This window comes from Lynx rufus, unplaced genomic scaffold, assembly GCF_022079265.1.
Source record: "Lynx rufus isolate CCGP_SWC_20201006 ecotype Redwood Valley unplaced genomic scaffold, mLynRuf1.p SCAF_2, whole genome shotgun sequence".
Classification (NCBI taxonomy): Eukaryota; Metazoa; Chordata; class Mammalia; order Carnivora; family Felidae; genus Lynx; species Lynx rufus.
This window is the reverse complement of record NW_025814834.1, coordinates 65,155,071-65,172,730: the sequence shown is the minus strand read 5'-3', so window position 1 is coordinate 65,172,730 and position 17,660 is coordinate 65,155,071. Positions and strand designations below refer to the sequence as shown.

The following is a 17,660-nucleotide window of genomic DNA, read 5'->3' as shown; positions in this document are numbered from 1 at the left end:
GATGGAAAGTAGAATTTAACTGGTATCCATGTGTTCAACTACAATTTGAAGTTTCTCTCTATTCCTAAAGAAGGAGAAAATGGACACCGGGAATAAAAAGTTGTCTTTGCCACACTTTTGTTTACATATTTCAAAACCTAACACATTATGGAGTGGGACAGAGCAACATTCAAATCCCAGCCCTGCGTCTTACTAGTTATATTACCTTAGGCAAATGATTTAAACTTTCTTAGTCTCACTGGTTAATGTGAAAAATGGTATATACCTGTCAAGGCTGGTGAGAAGACTGTGCATATAAAATACCTATCACACTTTTTGCCTCATTGCATCCCTGAAAGTAAGATGGGTCACCAGCAATTCTACTGGAGCCATCGGAGTAAATTTGGCCAGGCTCTCCTTCTTGCCAGGCCAACTCAAACTGGCATAGACTGATCCAGAAATATAGCCTCAATATGTACCACCAGTGTTTCCATCAGTGCACCAAGAACATAGGCTCCATTAAGATGGATTAAGTAAGCCTCCTTGAATGGGGCATCCAAGTTCCCTACATTAACGGCAGATATCCAAGATACCTACCTTAATGCTAACTGACTGTACATAAAATAAAAAGACTTCAATTATGAAAAAAACCCACCTATCATAGCATCTGACATGCAGTAAGTGCTCAATATATGATGGTTACTATGGTGATTATGTTGCACTACTTCCTTTATTTAAACTTGCCAAGTGCCTCAGCCTTACATTAGGATTCACACATAGAGCGATCAGTTCCAGGCTATCAAATAGATTTTCCACTGTTTGCTATGTGTTTGTCTTTTCAACTATGAACAGAAACCAGGTGATATTTTTGTTCTATAGACGTTCCCCACATTGCCCGATCCCACACATAATAAAATAGTCAAACTATTTCACAATCAAGGTCAATGTTGAATAACCTAGGATCAAGAGACAAGAATATCATCCACGTTATAGGTTTTCATTTAATGCTGAGAAACCACGAAACCATGAAATAAATGGGAACATAAGTAAAAACAATGTTGTATAGCAGGCTTTTATTGCCATTAACACTTTTCAGGAAGACTTGTCCATCTCTTTGATCAAGAGATGAGAAATCTTCACAACAATGATTACTTAATCTGAGTTAACTGTGGGGAATTACTTAATATCTCTGGGCCTCTGTTTTGTAATCTACAAAATCAGGTATAGTGACTCCTAATACATGGGGTTATTACAAAGATTAGATGAGATAATGCACATAAATTACTTTGTATGGTGCATGTTGAATACAGTAAGGGCTTCATAATATTGAGCAATTAGTGCTGCTGGTGGTGTTCCATGCATTGCTTTCATAATAGATATTGCCTTAATTGAGTGACTCAGATGTGAGAGATTCTAAAAATTGCCCTGGATGAAATCAAATTGAACATATTGAATGGAAATGAGTATATTATGAAATTAGTTGACAATTACATGCCCATTTTCAAAGTTTACATATAGTCATCATATTCATGATCAAAGGATTCATAGAACTGAGTAAACAAAGAATCAGTCAGCTGAGGGAAGCAAACTGTGCCTTGAATGCAATTGTGAAGGACCAACTAACTGTTCCATCCTAACACCAGAGCTCCACACTGGGCTAGGATGGTTGTGTGCACTTAAATGTGATGGCTGCATGGCAATCACATTTGTGGTCCTGCTCAGTGAGGCAACCCACTGTCCCTGGTTTCTTATTTGAGAAATGCACTGAGTCCCCTGACAGATTTTTCCGAATAACACAACAAATTGGCTATTCCTTACAGTGGGTTTCTCACTGAGTCCTATTTGATATCCTTGTCTGGTCAACAAAGGTTCTATTTGTCATTTTTTTAATATAATTTATTGTCAAGTTGGTTCTATTTGTCATTAAAATTGAGATGTAATTCCTGCCACCAAGGAATTTAGAGATGTTATAATAGAGGTAGGTACTTGTTTAGAAAGTAAAAAGAATATCAGAGGTAGGTGCCCGACATGTTTCCTGGGAGAGCCTTGTTCAAGAAGGAGATAAGTCAAGGCATTGATTAGATTGGCACTGAAAAACAAACAACGCCCTCCCCCGCAAACACACACACACACACACACACACACACACACACACACACACACTCCAATTAGAAGTTAGCTTGGTGGTCATTAGGAAGACACCACTTGGCCACTTTAATTCGGTATTTCACCTATCTGTATTAATACATGTACTTCAGAACCAGGTTGTACCATCAGCCTTATTTTGTCTTCTGTGGAAAAGCCTTGAAATGTTTAAATTGTGTAGCATTGAAAATATATTTCTGGGGCACCTGGACAGCTCAGTTGGTTAAGTGTCTGACTTCAGCTCAGGTCATGATCTCACGGCTAGTGAGTTTAACCCCCACGTTGGGTTCTGTGCTGTTAGCTCAGAGCCTGGAGCCTGCTTCAGATTCTATGTCTCCCTCCCTCTCTGCTCCTTCCCCACTTGTGCTCTGTCTCTCTTTCTCTCAAAAATAAACATTACAAACAATTTTTAAAAAGAAAATATATTTCCTTTCTGGATATTGTCATGATTGTACTTAATAATTGATTTTTTTTTCTAAAAGATCATGTTTATTCCTCTTCTGTGGTTTCCTGGGCTGGTCTTAGAAAGCTTCACAGTTTTATAGGGATTTAGTTACATTACTTAGCATATGGTTCTGTAAATTGGTAGTTTTTATGAAAATAAGGAAAGTATTTTGAAACATCTTGGTCGTTGTGGATATTTTGTTTATAAGCAACTCAAAATTTTGTGGTTTGAATTTTATTTATGGCTCATTAAGCAACGCTTTCAGGTTCACAAATGCTCTGAGAAATAAAGTCAGTGAGAAAAAAATGGAAAGTGATTTTTAAAGCATTTATTTTAAGGTCATCTGCTTCCTATTCTGCAATCCATTAGTGTGTAAATGGATTTAGATTAAAAAAAGATCTTTAAAAAAATGGGGCATTAGAGATTATGTCCCTGTAAGAACCTCATTTTACAAATTACTTCAGCATTTCAAAGTCAAGGGACTCAATCCAGGCCAAGGCAGGAACTAAACCACTGAGTTCACCGCCTCCCAGTCTGCTGGGCTTTTTCCTCTGTACCAAGTCGTCATTCCTGATTAAGAAAGAAAGATAAGTAAAATGTAAAATGGCTATTATTTTAGTGCTTCTGAAAGTTGTATGAAGGGTAGGACTTTGACAAGTTTATTCAAGGGTAAACGCCTCCAAGAAAACTTTGTTGAAATGTAAATGTCAAAGAATGGTTATTCTCAATAAAGTAACTAACAAAACAAAGAAAATACTGTTGTTTAATAAATCTTTTGGCCTTTGGAGGTTTAGCATTTGCAGTTTTGACCCTGTAGGCCCCTAACATGGTCTGATGTTGGAGTTTGGGTTTATTCATTATGGTTATATTTTTCTCCACTTATCTTTGAATATACAATAAGTCTTCCAAGGATATTGTTTGTGGAATTTCCAACCCAAAAGGGAAATCCATTTTTTTAATTTTCAGAATAAAAATGGAGAGTAAAGAAATCTTAAAAAATTATTCTTCATAGCTTTAAACTAATTTTTTAATATGAAATTTATTGTCAAATTGGTTTCCATACAACACCCAGTGCTCACCCCAACAGGTGCCTCCTCAATGCCCATCACCCACTTTCCCCTCCCTCCCACCCCCCATCAACCCTCAGTTTATTCTCAGTTTTTAAGAGTCTCTTATGGTTTGGCTCCCTCCCTCTCTAACTTTTTTTTTCCCTTCCCCTCCCCCATGGTATTCTGTTGAGTTTCTCAGGAGCCACATAAGAGTGAAAACATGGTATCTGTCTTTCTCTGTATGACTTATTTCACTTAGCACAACACTCTCCAGTTCCATCCACGTTGCAACAAAAGGCCATATTTCATTCTTTCTCATTGCCAAGTAGTATTCCATTGTATATATAAACCACAATTTCTTTGTGTATTTAAAGAATCACCAAGAACTGAAGGGGATCCCTAACGTTTTCAGATATGGGGGAAAAAACATACCATAAAGTTGTGAATTTGCAAAGATTTGGATTTTTTCTCTCTTACATATAAACATTCACTATGTTTGTAATAGTATTAAGATAATAATTTATTTTATTTTGTTTCTCACACAATTTTTAAAAAATGACTGCTTAACAGAATCATACATGTATAAGGATAAATCTGTAAGCATCGTTTATATAATACTGCCTTACTAAAGTTGCTGCCAGGGAGAGCACAACATAGGTGTTTGGTTGTTGTTGTTGTTTTTATTCCTAATTTTTAAAAATTCTGTTAACTAAAACCACAATTAACCAGAATATGATCCACTCTGCTTTTAGGTGGAGTGTAAATGACTAAAAAAGTTGAATAGGGAACTTTTGCAAAAATTAAGGACATTTCTCAAATACACCCTCACAAGAGCATATTTAAGATTTCTATGTCTAAATCTTTAAAAGTAAGATTGAATTTCACAAAAAGTTACTTTTAGTCACTATAGCATCTTGATAACCAATAAAATATTAAGGAACATTCAATACACTTAACCTAGGCAAGATTGTGAGCCAATGTATTTTAAACATTTATTAGAGTTTAATATAGACTTATTGTTATCTATTTTATCAAATCTTACATTAGTCAACATAAACATTACTAGGGGAAAGGTCAGTTGTTTTGATCATTTAGATTTTTTTTTTCCTAGTTTGGCATCACTACAGAAGTAACCTAGAAAAAAATAACTCCTCTTCATTGAAAAGGAAAAGTATGTCTTTATTGTCACCCATGTAAAAGATATGATCTCTTTTTGAAATAACAACTTTGGGAACTGATGTGCTTGGGAAAAAATATGTATTTTCTTAAGATTTAACATCTAATTCTTAATAGATAAGTTTCTAGAATTTATTTGGGTCATAAAAATGTATCTTTTCAAAGAGAAACACAGGAAGTAAATTAATGATACACTTGTTCCCTGCCCTAACTCATGGGTTCAAAAAGCATGTTGGATTCTCACCAGAGTCCCAAAGGACAGTGGTCTTCAGGTATATCAGGAACCAAGCCTGGCCTAGGTTAGCACTGATATCCCAGGGGTTCACCCGTGGGTAGGGATAGAAATAAAGAGGGGTTCAGAAGAAAATATCTGCAAGAAAGTGTGACATTTGTAGTCACATAGGTTATGTTTATCTGTTTGTTTTCCAGCGAGAACATCCTTGATTGGTAAATAGACACTGAAAACTTTTTTTATTCCATATGTCATGTAAGACAATTAACCTCACTCATTGTTTGTTGTCTAACTGCTCATTTTGACATAATCCTTTTTTGAGAAGATTATAAATTTTAGAAGGTACAGTGACTGAAGTAGTAAAAAGAATTCAGAAAAGCAGCTGTAAATGCAGAACACCCTGTAGCACTCTGACCCAACAGATGGTTCTTTCTCAGAATCAAATGCTAACGCCCACCTTCATAATTGTAATAACTTCCTGAGTGTTTACCATGTACCATGGTCTGTGCCTTGCACTTATATGAACTTAATATTCCTGGCAACCTTATGAGGTAAGCACTGTTGTTGTCTTTATTTTATAGATGGCAAAAAACAAAACAAACAACACAGAGGACCGCCATTAGGGAGAGGAGTGAGCAAGCGTCATACCAGTTGGCAAGGTCCCACTAGTGTGATGAATTCTCACAAGACTGGAGCTAGATGGAAATTCAGAAGTATCTGGGGGTGAAGGGGCATGGAGGTAGCAATGCTAAAGCACTAATACCTCACCCTTGCTCGTGGGAGGATGAGAGGTGTGGCTACCAGAGACAGAAGGTGAGTGAGAAGGAGCCCAATGTGGTTGAGTTACTAATTGAAGGTTTCACTGCAGCAGCGAATGAACAGAGACAAAGCACTGATACATATAGTAGCCAAAGCCAGTAACACCTTCCTTGAGAAAATTAGCAGCTTTCTATAGTTTCCTTTCTAAGAGAAATGAACGCTGGGTTTCATAACAATACAAATAAATTATGTCATGAACTTGATTTTTTTTCCCCAAGGGTTGTTAAATTGAAAAGAATTTTAAGATCTTAAGACTTCTTATGTTCCTCGGTTTCTTGCCAAAGCAGATGTTCAGGATCAAAAATTAATTAGAATATAAATCTGTGGGTTTTGATAATTACAAATAACATGCAGTATACAAGGCTATCTGTTTCTTTGACTAAAATTCAGCTACACTTTTAATTTGACATCAAGTTTTTCAGCCAGGCATTGTGAGGACAGATGCTATTTGGCAGGCATCAACACACCATATCAAGCCTCTTTCGAGTCCTTTATGGACAGCGTTGGTGCTTTGGTTGCATTGCATTTAGACCTAACACCTGTGATAATTTCTCATCCATTTTAATTATGTCCACTAAAATTTGGTGTGTCAGCTACCAGCCTGAGTTACGACTGAGTTCTAAAGGAGGTGAGAACTTTCGGAGTCCTTTGCAGAATAAATAATATACATTCAAAATATTAGGACCCTAGATTCTTTGAACTAAACTCCATAGCAGTGGCTTTTAAGAATCCCTGTGCAAGAGACACCTGGGTGGCTCTGTTGGTTAAGTGTCCAACTCTTGATTTCGGCTTAGGTCATGATCTCATGGTTTATGAGTTCAAGCCCCACATGGGGCTCTGCAATGACAGTGCAGAACCTGCTTGGGATTCCCTCTCTCCCTCTCTTTGCCCCCCCTGACTCACACACTCTTTTGCACCCCCTCACTCTCTTTCTCTCAAAATAAATAAAAATGTTTTAGAGTGCCTGAAAGGCTCAGTCAATTGAACATCCGACTTCACCTCAGGTCATGATCTCACTGTTGGTGAGTTTGAGCCCTGCGTTGGGCTCTGTGCTGACAGCTCAGAGACGAGCCTGCTTCAGATTCTGTGTCTCCCTCTCTCTCTCTGCCCCTCCCCCCCAAAATAAATAAAATAAAATAAATTAAAATAAAATAAAAACATTTTTAACAATTTAAAAAAATAATCTCTTTGTGATACAGTCCTCTTTTTCCCAGAAGCTTCCCCTTGATGGCTTCCTGAGGAACTCTTAGTCCACTTACTGCCCCAACATACCAAAAGCCCAAAATCTTTCTTGGTCACTCACCAGCAACTATGGGCAGAAGAGAAAATATTTCACTTGTGGAGCTTCAGTCAGTTTCATGCCTTTATCCACCAAATATTGTATATTGTCTTTGCATTTTATTATTTTTTCTGAGAAATGTTCTACTCAATGAGGCAATATTCTTCCATCTTCAATTTCTAGGAGAGTGTGATTAAAATAATGTGCATATATGTTGAAGGGCAGAGGAAGGTATTGCACAATATAGATGAAATAGTCATCAGTTTGTTTTACATTCTATGCATTTTTAATAAGTAGATTCCCATTTACAGGAATTAAATGTTCCAGATATTGATTTCAGAGGGATAATATATAATATGAAAATAAAGTTCGGTAACATTATGTGATGATGTGTAATTCAATATAGCTAGAACCCTGGAAAGTGAAAAATGATGCTATTCCTGTTGAAATATTTTAGAAAATCAAATTCATTCCCTGAAGTACATTATAATAAAATTGAAACAATGTTACATGATTTATTGTCTTCTAATTCCAGTTTTAAAGGGATTTTTGTGTCAAAAGCAAGGGATTCTTTGCCCCTTTTTACTCAATCACATATATATTCTGTAATGACATAAGGAAGATCTACAAAAGAAGCATAGTAAAGCAATTGTGACTTGCCAGAGGTTATACAACATAGTAATGGAAACAGCCAGGTTTCAAACTCAAAAATCAGTTTGCTCTAACTGCCAGACCTCTGTCCTCACCATTAGATACCCAGAAATGGCCAGAGTAGGGGGACCAACTTCCATGAATGGTCATGAATTTGATTTATGAAATGTTGACACATGTAAAGTGCCCCAGGAGGAGTCTCGTCCTGGGAAATTTGTGTTTTTGTCATTTATTCTGCTAGAGAGTTGCTATTGAAGGATGGAAATTATTTTAAGGTAAAAACAGGAATGCTTGAACAATGCAAAAGGAAGCTTTCGCTGTTAGGATAGATGACGTTTGTTGCCTGGCTACAATTCATTTTAAGGTGACACAAAATGATGCTACAGAGACCACAGAGCTTTCCTAAGAAAACAGAAACTCTTGATCACTTTTTCTCTAAGTGCTTTCTCTTTAAAGGGAAGCTGAGCTCAATCTGGAATGCGTAAAAATGGTTGCAAGGACAGATCATTTTAGAGCATGAGATATTTAGAAATCAAACACTGAAGAAAAAAATGGAACTAGAGCAATACAAAATGCAATTGCCTACTGAACCCTGACCGAATTTAACTGACCCCTCAAAAGCACCCACCTCTCCTTGTCTCCTTCTCTGAAAAGGTAACTCAAAATTAGAAACTTTTAGATAGTAAATATATGAAGCTTCTTTCTATCCTGCCAACTATGACAGCCTGTCAAAATATTTGAAGTATAATGATATGGTTTTTATTTTTAACCACTATTTGTCATAAAAATACTACTTGCTTGCTGAATAATAATACAATAGTATCCAAAGCATGAGATGAAAATGAGACATGGCCACCTCTCCCCAGAGGTAACTTAGCCTTCCTGATCTCTTCTAAGCACATGTAAACACAAATATTTATTTATATAAATAATATCATTCTATCTTTTCTAACCTACTTTTTAAAAGTAATAATATGTCATTAATACTGAAGATTTGTTTTCTAAAAAATTTGAACAGTTTAGACTAAGCTGGAATTATCTTGGATGCCATTGAGCTCCACGTGGGATAGCTCTAGAGAGACTGGATGCTCAATTAGTGGGTTTGCTTTTAAATAAATGAACACCAAAGGCTTTAAGAAAAAGAGAAAAGGTAACAAAATGGATGCACTGAGACTAATTCCTCTATCACACCTCATTTAGACTATCAAATAAGTTATTGAAGGCACAATTAGGAAACTAGTTTCCAGATAACTAAATTTGCTGATATATCTGCCATAAAAAAAAATGTGATTTAAAAGAACTTTCCCAAAGATGGAATTGAAAAAGAGAAGAGTCAAAGCATTGCCTTTCTGGGTATAAAAAGGGCTTTTTAAAAGCATTGATTTTGTTATCATTGTTAGCATTGATTTTTGTTACCAGAAAAGTGTATGTGGGGGGGGGGAGGGGGGAGAGAGAGAGAGAGTCTATTTTTGACTCTTGACTTGGCTATGTGACTTGTTTTGTCCAACGGGATGTTAGCCTATATAATCTGAGCAAAAATTTGCAATGTGTTTGCAAGGCTGAGCTTTCTCTCTATGAGAAACACTGTCCTGAAATACCTAGAATAGACCTGAACTATCCTATAGCCTGCTGGCAAACACAGCTGTCCTTAGCCTAGATCAGCTGAACCCAGACAACCTATACTTGTTTGTGTTGCGAGCCACTGAGTTTTTATTTTTTTAATTTTTTTAACCTTTTATTTTTTTTATTTTTGAGACAGAGAGAGACAGAGCATGAATGGGGGAGGGGCAGAGAGAGAGGGAGACACAGAATCGGGAACAGGCTCCAGGCCCTGAGCCATCAGCCCAGAGCCCGACACAGGGCTCGAACCCATGGACCGCGAGATCGTGACCTGAGCTGAAGTCGGACGCTTAACCGACTGAGCCACCCAGGCGCCCCGCGAGCCACTGAGTTTTTTAAAATGATTTGTAACACAGCATTATGGTTGCAATAACTGATTTGTTGGTAGTTATAATTGACCCAAAATAAAAATTTGTCTCAGCTTTAAGCCCTGAGGAACTCTTCTTTTGGACTCTGCTGAGCTATTTATGATAGTGGAAGAATTGGGAGAAAGGTGATGTTGGCCTGAGGCAGACTTTGCCAATGTTAGAGCAATATTTGGGGAGCTCTGCAAGAAGAATCAGGATGTTCTTTCTAGTAAAAGCAGCCATGATATGCATGGCCACAAGATAATTGGCATAGTTGTGTCTGTGGTGAATGAAGCTAATCTTATAAAATAAAACTACTCAGGGATAAAACCAGAGTCTAGTTGAACTCCTCAGTGGCACAGCTAGAATTATAACAATATATAAAAAGCCTTACATGCTCCCAAATCTTACTGGGGCTCTAATTTCTTCAACCTTCCTACCTTAGCCTTGAGGGAGCTTTCCGAAACAGAGGACCTGGAATTCTCACTAGGATGCCATCGTTTAGTCATACTATCCAATATAGTACCACATATACCTATTTACCTTTAAATGAAATAAAATTAAATGAAAAATTCAATTGCTCAGTCACATTAGTCACATTTCAAATACCTAATAGCCACATGTGGCTAGTGGCTACCATTTCAGATAGCTCACATATAGAGTCCTTTCATCATCACAAAGTATCTATTAGACGGCACTAACTACAGGTTAGAGGACCCTTTCATTAGTCATCTCTTACAGTCATGGGGGCTGAAATCATTTGGGATTGAGGCAAAAATTTTGTAAGCCCTTGTTTGAAAAAGGAAAAGGCCCAAAAGAAGGGGGCAATTATAAAAAGTGGGATGTCCATATATTTAACATAAAAAAGCAGAGGATAGAAATTGTAACAGCTGTCATTTTACCTATTTTATCTATAACTCAATCAAAGTTAGGCTTCCAGATAGGAAAGACAGAAATAAGGATATTGAGGTAAAGAAGACAGAAGAGACTTTAATCTTTGTAATCGCCAATCAGCTAAGACTATACAGGATCATGTACCTTGAGTAGTGCAAGTTTCCAAAGGCTATTTAAATCTGAATTCTGTTACTGTGAGTACAAGCTTAACACTACTTCTGAGTTTAATTAGGTCTTGTCTTGCTACATTCCATTTGCATAAGGGACTGAGGAGCTTTATGTTAAGACTTGTGATCCAGGGGCACCTGGGTGGCTCAGTTGGTTAAGTGTCTGACTCTTGGTTTCAACTCAGATCATGATGTCAGGGTTTCCTGAGTTAGAGCCCCACAGCAGGCTCCACACTGTCAGCTTGGGATTCTCTGTCTCCTTCTCTTTCTCTGCCCTTACCCCACTTGTGCTGTCTCTGTCTCAAAATAAATAAATAAACTTTTAAAACAAGTAAGCTGTTAAAAAAAAAAGAATAGTGTTTCATTTGGAACACCAAAGTCAGAGAGACCAAAAGCTGACATTCCTCTTTTGTTAGAGCCTAACATATGCATATGGCTCCTCAAGAGTGATAGCACAGTGGGAATACCAAAAAAACCATCCGTTATCCAGAAGGCATAGCCCTGCTGAGAAACAAGGGTTGGAAGCAAGAGAAGGAGAATAAAACTGCATATATCAGATAGTAAATACAAATCTTATTTTTAAACATACATGGGAAACATGCTGCAATCTTCCAAAAATAATCTTGGGAGCTAGTGCACACAAGGCTGAGATCTCGCATTAAGTGAGTGCTGCAGACTGTGTCTCTCAGAGATGGCTTCCCTAATGTCTTCCCATCTCACATGCACTACTAGAATCTTGCCACACCATGACACGAGGTGAATCTGTGTCCTTTCCCCTTGAGCCTCATCAGGCAAATAGAGTATGACAGAAGAGAAATTATGTCACTTCCCGAGCTAAATCATGAAAAATGTCATGCACTTCTGCCTTGTTCTTCTCCCTTGTTTCCTTGGAATGCTTGATCTTGCATCACACTGTGAGGAAGCCCAAACAGCTTGTGTAGCAACACATGTGGGAAGGGAATGAGTTCCTAAGCCCTCAGCCCCAGCTGAGCTCCGAGTGAACTGCCAGCTAACAGCTAATACTTATTCAGCCATGGGAGTGAGCCATCTTCAAAAGTAGACTCTCCACCCCTCAAAAGAGGTACCAACTTGATGGGATACCCAAGTGAGACAAACTGCCCTATTGAGCCCTGGCCAAATTGCAGATTCACAAGCAAAATAAATGATTATTGTTGTTTAAGTCACTACATGTTCAGGAGGTTTATTATGTGGCAATAGATAACTGAAATAGGTATACTTTTACTACCATAACAAACTTAGTGGCTGAAAACAACAAGTTTATCTCACCTTTTGGTAGGTTAGAAATCCAATCCAAGTCTCACTGGGCTAAAATCAATCAGAATGTTGGTAGGGCTGAGTTGCTTTATGGAAGCTCCAGGGGATAATCCATTTCCCAGCTTTTCCATCTTCTAGAGGCTTCCCACATTCCTTGGCTCATGCCTCCCTTTTGCCATTTTGAAAACCAGAAAGGGTGTGGATTCCTTCTCAGCATCACCTTGACACTTACTTCTGCTTCCCTCCTCCATATTTAAGGACCCTTGTGATTACATTGGGTCCACCCAGAGAATCCAGGATAATCTCCCTATTTTAAGGCAAGCTCATTAGCAAACTTAATTGCACCTGCAGCCTTAAATCTCCTTTGCCATCTTACCTGGCATATCTACAGGTTCCAGGTATTGGGATATAGGCATCTTCAGGGGGGCCATTACTCTGCTACCACAAATATGGACAAGAATCAATGAAATCTGCATTATACATTTAAAGTAACAGTTTCGGGGCGCCTGGGTGGCGCAGTCGGTTAAGCGTCCGACTTCAGCCAGGTCACGATCTCGCGGTCCGTGAGTTCGAGCCCCGCGTCAGGCTCGGGTCTGATGGCTCGGAGCCTGGAGCCTGTTTCCGATTCTGTGTCTCCCTCTCTCTCTGCCCCTCCCCCGTTCATGCTCTGTCTCTCTCTGTCCCAAAAATAAATGAAAACATTGAAAAAAAAATTTTTAAAAATAAAATAAAATAAAATAACAGTTTCATTGGTTCATGGCCTCTAGGTATCAGCTGAGGCACCCCATCCATTGAGATCTAAGCGCAGTTGGTTCAAACATCATGTTTAGTCAGGGCTTCACATTCTTTCCAATCATGCCAGGAATTCTGGTGGAGGAGACGATGGCTTACATTGTTCGTAGTCACCTCTCTTTTTATATTCCCATGTCTCCTACATTTGTCAAGTTTGTGAATTTTCTCACCATCCCACACATAGTGCCCCTGCTCTGTACTCTATCTCACTTAGATATAGCAGCCCTCCTTTCCTGGATTGTCACAAAAGAGCAAAGCAAATCAAACCAAACATGATACAAAATGAGGCCCACAGTAAGATTATACTAAAAGTGTGAGGAGATAGAAGAGGAGAACATCACAAGAGAAATTACAAGTCACCCTTTACACATTCTCTTCAAATGTCAGCTCCTCCAACCTAGATCTTCCTCCCCACATGGCCTGGCTCTCTCTTCCAAAGCAAAACAAAATATATAATCATCTCATTGCTTCATGCAGAACGAGGCAACTCCCTCCAGCCTCCAACCCCAAGCTCATCTCTATCTAGTCCTCTATTATACACACAAAGTTCACTGATGTGCCCCATTTTTCATTTCTCCTTCGCTCATAAATGTCTGTGAGAGGAAAGGAAAGAGAGAGAGGTTTCTTTCCAGAGTAATGAAAACAATACAGGTTTCCCCTGCTGTCCAAAAATAGTGTTCCTATGAACACCTTGATATGAACCCAAACAGTATAAAGAAGCAATCATCATTAATTTATAGGGGAAAAAATATTATGAGCATTCCCAGACCCAAAAAATAATCTCTCTTAGGCTTATCTCATACCTTAGAACACATCTTGCTAACAGGTGCACAGAATAAATTGAGAAAAATCACAGGTGCTCACAGACACAATTCAGAGCTAGAGTGGCTTGATGCTAGGATGCTGAGTGTGGTTCCCAAAGAAGGAGCTTGGCGGAGCCACTCACTGCTCAGGGTGCACGCGGACTCTGTAACCACTCACTGCAAAACAAATGCTGACCGAGGCTTTCGCTTTTCATCTTTAAAAAAAAAAAAAAAGCAACAATCCTCTTTGGATTTCTTTCAGTTCGCAAAAACAGGTACTAATGGAAGTCTTTCCTAAAAGCAAAGTGGTGTAACGCAGACTTGTGAACAGCAGGGGACACCTGTACTTTCCTCTACCCCCTTAGAAGGCAGCAAAGCTTCCTGTCTGTTTTGCTTTAAAATATATTTTCTCCTACATTCAGGTATGTGAACATAAAGGAAATATTTATGTAACACTGCTATTTAGGAAAGCTTGTGCACTCAGGGACCTGTGGATCTCAAGATAAATGTTTTTCTGGTTCTTTTGCTCTGACCCCCTCATGCCCTGCTGTGACCCAGAGACCAAAAAGCAGACAAAGCAAGCCAGCCAAGGAGCCTGCTAACCAACAGGGCAAAGTACTTGGTAATGTGTGCTTGAAAAACAAAAGGAGGAGTTCTTGCCAGGAGCTGGCCTCAGCCCAGAGCAGTGTGGTGCCAAAGGCAGGAAGGAGAACAGCCAGATGTAACCCAGCGTCTGCAGGAACACTTCAGACTTTCCAAGGAAAATTAAAAACTAATAATCAGATAATACATTCTGAGCTCTGTGCCCTGTGGACTTCTGCTGAATTTTGGATAAGGTGAGAAAGAGAGGGAAGGACAGGTGGCTGGAGAAACAAACCTTTCACAAAGGCCACAGGTGGAGCGTAAACCCTCTTCTAAATGGTGCCAGAGGGCTCAAGAAGTCACTGGTGTTTTGTGTACGCTAATATTTGTTTGAGGAGAGATAGCTTTGATAGAAAATTTGAGTGGGGCTGAGTTACGAATGATTTGAAAAATTCAGAAAGACCTCAGCAGCAGGTAGCAAAAAAGGCAGAGTGATGGGTGCACAGCAGGAGGCGACTGGGAACAGCTGGGAGAGCCTTCCTTGCTGAGGAAGAGCCTGGGCCAAGGAGTCTGGCAGAACTGGCCTGAAATCCGTGTTCTACCACATGCCAAGGTTCAATTAACTCATTTGCGAAATGGGATAAACAAGAAGCCACTTCTTGTTGTGAGGATTAAATAAGATCATATGTGAAAATCACTTACCACAATGCAGTATGTGACCCATACCACATGCTCAGTAATGGCAAATAGATGTTAGGGGGAAAAAACAGAGTGAATTTATTTCAGCCCTTAAATCAGAATACCATAAGTATAGGTAATATTAATGTATTTTCCACGCAGGGGAGTTGATCCTACAAGAAAAAAAAAAAGCTTATTAGAATAAAGGGAAGCATTCCAACTAGGGCTTATGTACCTCTAAAGAAAGTTTTGGGCACCTGGGTGGCTCAGTCGGTTAAGCGTCCAGCTTCGGCTCAGGTCATGATCTCAGGTCAAGCCCCACATCGGGCTCTGTGCTGACAGCTCAGAGCCTGGAGCCTGGTTTGGATTCTGTGTCTCCTTCTCTCTCTGCCCCTCCCCTGCTCATGCTTTGTCTCTCTCTGTCTCTCAAAAATAAATGTTAGAAAATGAAAAGAAAAGAAAAGATATCGTTTTGTCCCAGGGGCAAAGGGTAGACAGAATATTCAAGCAAAAAGAACTATACATGCTATCACTTCAGAAGGGCTATAAATACTAAACCAAAACAAGCAATTTTGTTTTTGAATCTAGAATTAAGTGTAGGAATGAAACAATAAAAAACAGCCCAAGTATCTTTATTACTGTAACTTACTTATTGCGTATGGCTTCTACGTCCAAAATCCCGGGAGTAGACCCAGCAGGGTTTTACAGCACAGACAGTTTAGACTGGAAGCAGCCTGACTGTGGCTTATGCAGCCAAGCTCCCCCAGGGTGGAGAACCGCAGCGGAGTTTCCAGCAGGAGCTCTCCCCAGCTGCCTTTCAGAATTGGCTGTACTTCTCAGAGCTTTATCTGTGGGTCCTCAGCAGACCACAGACCAACCTTGTGGGGCATTAATGTCTCATAGAAATGCATATACCTATTGCAATCCAAATATCACTTCACTGGAAGTTCTTCAAGTCCAGCCTCCTGTTTCCCATTAGTTTGGGAAAGTTAGGGGTACTTTTGCTGACTTTTTTAAGTCTGTTTAACAAGATCATCCTTGAATCGTCTCTTCCTTTTACCCCTCATCCCATCAAATAAACCAGCAAGCCCCAATGAATCTGTCTTTAAAACACATGGCAAATCCATCCACTCTTTTCCCAACTCCTCGGAGATCAGCCTCCCGAAGCAAAAACATCATCTGTCACCTGGGCTAAGACAGTGGCCTCCCAGCTCTTCTCCTTACTTCCACCTCATTCCAAAATGGCAGAAATCTTCTGAGTGTAGACCAGATTGTGGTGACCCTGTGTGAAGCCCTCCTTAGTTCCCCTCTGTCTTTACAATAATATCACATAGGGACTTGTAGGCAGTGTCTCTGTGAGCACCTGTGATTTTTCTCAAAAATCAGTTGACTATATATATGTGGGTCTATTTTGGGGCTCTCTATTATGTTCCATGATCCGTTTGTCTATTCGTCTGCTAATATCATCACACTGTTTTGATCACTGTCGCTTTATAGTAAGTCTTGAAGTTGGGAAGTGTCAGGCCTCCAATTTTGTTATTCCCTTCAATATTGCATTGTTTCTTCTGGGTCTTTTGCCTCTCCATATAAACTTTAGAATCACTTTATTGATGCCACCAGAATAAGTTGCTGGGATTTTTATTGAGATTGCACAGCATGTACAGATCAAATCGGGAAGAACTGATATCTTGCAATTTTGTGTTTCTATCCATGAACATGGAATATCTCTTCATTTATTTAGTTCTTGGATTTTGTTCATCAAAGTATTATAGTTTCCTCATATAGATATTGTACATATTTTGTTAAATTTATACATAAGAATTTCATTTTTCTGGTGCCAATGTACATAGTATAGTGTTTTTAATTTCAAATTCCACTTGTTCATTGTTGGTGTTTAAGAAACAATTGATTTTGTAGAGTAACCTCACATCCTGCAACTTTGTTATAATCATTTATTAGTTCTAGGGTGTTTTTTTGCCAATTTTTTTCTGATTTTCTTTATAGATAATTATATCATCTGCAGGAAAAAAAGACAATTTTATTTCTTCCTTTCGGATATATATACTCTTTTCTTTGTGTCCTCCTGCATTAGCTATAACTTACAGTACGATGTTGAAAAGGAGTGATGAGAGGGGTATCTTTGTTTTGCACCTGATCTTAGAGAAAAACCTTCAAGTTTCTCACCATTAACTATGATGTTAGCTGTAGATATTTTGATATTCTTTATCAAGCTGAAGAAGTTTCCCTCAGTTACTAATTTCCTGAGTTTTTATTATGAATGGGTGTTGGATTTTACCCAATATATAAAATCTATTGGTATGATCATATGATTTTTCTTTCTTTGACTCTTGATATGAATGACAGCCATTGATTTTCCAATGTTGAATCATCCTTACATACCTGAGCACTTAGTCATTGTTTATAATTCTTTTTAATTTAAAGATGCCTTAAAACAAATTTGCTAGCCATGTTAGACTAAGTCTCTAGCAAATTGGATAACTCTGTGCTTACTTGGGAAAACTTGGACTTGAAACAAGGCCCTTTCCCTTTTGTTTTTCAGAGCCTATTCATTGAGATCCTACTGAATATGCATTTCTTTGAGCCATGAGGATTCCATGAGTTGAGGAGTAGGGTTGTCTCCATTTCAAACTCTAGGAAAAAGTGTTGCTTCCTGTTGGGAGTCACCCCATCTCTAGTAGCAGAGATTTAGGAAAATACTGTGTTCAA

The 17,660-nt window shown here is 38.7% G+C and overlaps 1 pseudogene; it reads left to right on the top strand.

The window, feature by feature from the left end:
• The first annotated feature begins 342 nt into the window (after window positions 1-342).
• Window positions 343-512, top strand: LOC124514523 (40S ribosomal protein S29-like; annotated as a pseudogene).
• Window positions 513-17,660: the final 17,148 nt, after the last annotated feature.